Below are 4,493 nucleotides of genomic sequence, written 5' to 3' on the forward strand. Positions count from 1 at the left end.
CATTAAGTTTTACATTTTAGTCACTGTATATTATATTTACATGATTTTTTTGTTTATTTTTCAAATGACAAATATGTTTTTATAAACATATTAGTTTAACTGTGTTTGTATTTATTCCTATATGTATTTTATGAATCACTGATTGTTGTATTTTATAAACTTCTTGCTCACATGAAAGACTAGGATGCAACCCAGATGACATAATAAGACTTTTCTATGGTGACCATGTGTATTACCAGCTGAAGCCCTGTAAGAGTAATAGAACATTAGTTGGACTCCTAAACAGACAGAAAACATTGAGGTCCAAGTGGTTCTTTTATGTGCTTACCTAGAATATAACACTCCAAACTTGATTGTAACTCAGAAAAAAATGGTTTTTTCTTTACTTTGATAGAAATGAGCCAGAAAACAATGTACAGATGCCCTTACAATTACTGTCCTTAAAAAGAAAGAATATATGAAAAAGGCAAAATATGACAAAGATGAATGACATATGACAAAGACAACAATAAGAAAGCAAGAGATTCAGTTCAGTTCAGTTCAGTCGCTCAGTTGTGTCCGACTCTTTGCGACCCAATGGATGCAGCACACCAGGCTGTCCATTACCAACTCCTGGAGTTTACTCAAATTCACGTCCATTGAGTCAGTGATGCCATCCAACCACTTCATCCTTTGTCATACCCTTCTCCTCCTGCTTTCAATCTTTCCCAGCATCAGGGTTTTTTCAAAGGAGTCAGTTCTTTGCATCAGGTGGCCAAAGTATTGGAGTTTCAGCTTCAACATCAGTCCTTCCAATGAACATTCAGGACTGATTTCCTTTAGGATGGACTGGTTGGATCTCCTTGCAGTCCAAGGGACTCTCAAGAGTATTCTCCAACACCAGGGTTCAAAAGCATTAGAAGAACAGAAAACAATGCAATAAAAATCAGACAAAATGTGGTACAGAAATTTTAAAGGAATTACCTTATTACTGAAGAGGGACCCTTGAACTGAAACAAAACCAAGGTCTGTCTATACGTTATCTACTGAGTCTTGATTAAAGCAAAGGGACCTGGAAAAATTAAAAGTGAAGGAAAAGAGAGATATGTACCAAGCAAAGAAAGCACAGGAGACAATAATAACCTAAGATAAAATATGAGTCAAAGAGAAAACAAAAAATTAAACAGAAAACCCAAGAAAAAAAAAAAAAAAGAAATGAGTTATAAAGGAAAATTAACTTGGAGTCTTTTGAATTAAAGAGATTTACATTTTCACCATACTTGGCATTGTACAGTAAGATTTAAATCTACTGATTTACAAGAATAATTTTTAGATAACTCTATGTAAATGTTTTTATTACTCAGAGATAGTCCAGTCATATAACTTCCCTTATAATGAGTTTTGCTTGAGTTTTAAGTTATTGACTGACTCTGTCATATTTTTCCAATATATTTTGATTTGTTTCTCAGTGAGGAATGAATAGATGTGACTCATCAAAAGAGTCAGACTTTTTTTCTTTTGCAAACTTTGTTAGAGCTGCCTTCATGGTTTTGTTTCTCAGGCTTTAGATCATTGGATTAAGTGTTGGAGACAGTAAGCAAAAAGTCTAATGCTGCTGGAGCGTCAGAATGTGGCTTTAGAAACTCCAAGAGAGATAAGCAGTATGAGATTACCAGTACAGATAAGCAATATGATGACAGCTAGGTTGGGGGACAAATGGAAAAGGTCATGGCTGTGCCCTCAGCAGATGGGATCCTCAACACAATAGAGAATATGTGTGTGTGTGGGAGAATCCAACAGGGACAAAACAAAGAAATGTCACCGAGGACAGGAAGCCAGTAACCCCAAGCTCACTGGCACACTCATTGAACAAGTGAATTTTAGGAGCTGGAGGACATCACAGAAGAGATGGTAAATGATGTTGGCACCGTAGAAGGGGTTAGGGAAAGTCGCAGATGTATGCATAACTCCAGAGAGGATCCAGATGGCTAAGATTTCATGAATACAATGTTGACATTCATGATGATTTCAAGCACTATGGAACCAGACGGCCACATAGTGATCCTAAGACTTCACTGTGAGCATGGCCATCTCTACAAAACCACAGAGAGTGAAAGCAAAACACTGCAATATGCATTCCCAGAGGGAAATATTACCAGTATGCATGAATAAATTGCAAATGAGCCTTGGTACAATCACAGAAATAACATAGCTGAACTGAAGAAAGAGAGATGTTTACTGAAGAAATACATAGGCGAAGAGAGACTGTTATTCACGGGAGTTGCAATGATAATGAGAATATTACCAGTTAAAGCCACTAAGTGTAAGACTAAGAACAGAGAATGGAAAGAAAACAAAAATTTGTTTATTCTTAATATTGCTCCTATATTATACCATCTTACATTGTTTTACAGTTTGTTGAAATGAGGATAGAATAGGAAAACAAAACAAAAAAAGAAGAACTTCTGTAAGTCAACATTTTCCACGACCAGAAACCCAGAAAAAAAACCACAAGTAAAATAGAAGATATTCTTGAGATGTCTTTTCAACCCATCTCCACTTTTAATAACATTTCATAGTAATTTGAAATTTGAGTTTTGCCATTGACTTTTAAAAATCTCTGAAAACAGTAGTTTCAAAACTCTTTAGATGGACCACTGGTTATTTTCTGTCTCATGATTACAGTGTCATTTTCTTTAATTATCATTTTGCCTCCCTGCTTAGATAAGAAATCATGATGTACCTCCTAAAAAGTCTCCTTAAATCATGTTAAATTGTGAGTTAACATTTACATTTATAATTGAGTAACTATGGTCCTAAATTAAAATCCTCAAGATCTGAAAGCATCATAATTTTACTTCTCACATTAAAATATGCTAACCTGGAAGGATTATATACATAGGCTTAAAAACTATCTACACACTACATGGGCAATAGAGACATATTCCTATAACTAAATTCAGGGAAGAGCTTATTACAATACATAACAAATCAACTTTATCACTTGTAACTCAAAAACAAATTCAGCATTAGACTTCCATGGCTGGTATTTCATTTGTTCACATTCGACTTCTATTTCCTAAGAATGTATTGTTGAACACTAGACAAGACACTCCCAGTTATTTTTCTTTTACAATCCCATCAGTTATATATATGTATATAATAAACAATTTGAGAAGCAATATTATTTCACATTGCAACTGTCTCATTGCCTGTTTATCTCATTGCCTGGTTATTTATGGCTCAGAAGAGTTCTCTAGACTTCTTCAAGTCAGAGCCTCCTTTTGATTAACCTCCTCAAGGCCCCCTTCACTTCCTTGTTCCTCAAAGTATAGATCAGTGGATTTAGTACAGGAGTGACCACACTGTACATAATGGCAACAATCCAGTCCTGGTCCACGGAGCTACCTGAGGCAGGACGAATGTAAATGAAAACAATAGGACCAAATAAAAGAATAACTACCATGAAGTGAGAGGCACACGTGGACAGTGCTTTATGAAGCGTGCTACAAGAACGGGTTTTGAAGAAAAGATAAATAATAATGTAGAAATAGGAGAGAAGTATCAGAAAGAATGAGCCCATGGCAAAGGTCCCCGTGACATTATTGAGCAGCCACTGGTTGAGTTCAGTGTTCCCACAGGCCAGCTTGAGCAATGGCTTAACATCACAGAAGAAGTGATGGATATGGTTGGAACCACAGAAGTTTAAACGAGAGGTCATTACTGAATGCATTAGGGCATGGAAAAAACCAGTAATCCAGACAGTGACAGCCATCTGGGTACAGACCTGATGACTCATGATAAGAGGGTAACGAAGTGGTTTGCAGATAGCCACAAAGTGGTCAAAGGCCATCACGGGCACCAGCATGGCCTCTGTACTACCCAGGAAGTGGAAGAAATGAAGTTGGCTCATGCATCCCAAGAAGGAAATTGTTTTGTGTGTAGAGAGGAAGTTCTCCAGCATCTTTGGCAGAGTCACCGTGGAGTAGCAGATATCTAGACATGACAGGTTTCCCAGAAAAAAATACATAGGAGAATGATAACCATCAGGATGGCTCCATTTCCAGCCAAACTGAGAAAGTAAATTGTAAGGAAAACCACGAAGAGAACCGGCTGCAGTACTTGGATGTCTGTCACTCCCAGGAGGAGAAATTCAGTGACTGAGGTTTGATTCAGCATCACTTAAAAGACAAAGCAATATACAAAATGCTATCTCCTTTGAGAACCAGAGTCATCCTAGGAAAATATAGGGTTTTCCTACCTACACAACAATATTTTGAGGGAGAGCATTGTTATTTTAAATAGTCACAGCACCAGAAGTTGTATGATATTTGGACCATTAATTTCTTAAATATTAAAGTTACATGTTGGTTATGGACTGTTACTCAACCACTTTTTTTCTTTATCAGATTTATCATTATTATTTTTCTTTCACCCAGAGATTCAGAGCATGTTGCCAGCCTACTATCTTATCTGGCTGTGAACTTCTACATTCTGATACAACTTCCCTTTTA

The 4,493-nt window shown here is 36.6% G+C and overlaps 1 pseudogene; it reads right to left on the reverse strand.

Moving 5' to 3' along the window:
* Positions 1-3,250: 3,250 nt before the first annotated feature.
* LOC129543482 (olfactory receptor 12D1-like) lies at positions 3,251-4,158 on the reverse strand (annotated as a pseudogene).
* Positions 4,159-4,493: the final 335 nt, after the last annotated feature.

The sequence above is a fragment of the Moschus berezovskii genome, chromosome 23, assembly GCF_049115385.1.
Source record: "Moschus berezovskii isolate FMDL1 chromosome 23, NW_MosBer_1.0, whole genome shotgun sequence".
In the NCBI taxonomy this organism is placed as follows: Eukaryota; Metazoa; Chordata; class Mammalia; order Artiodactyla; family Moschidae; genus Moschus; species Moschus berezovskii.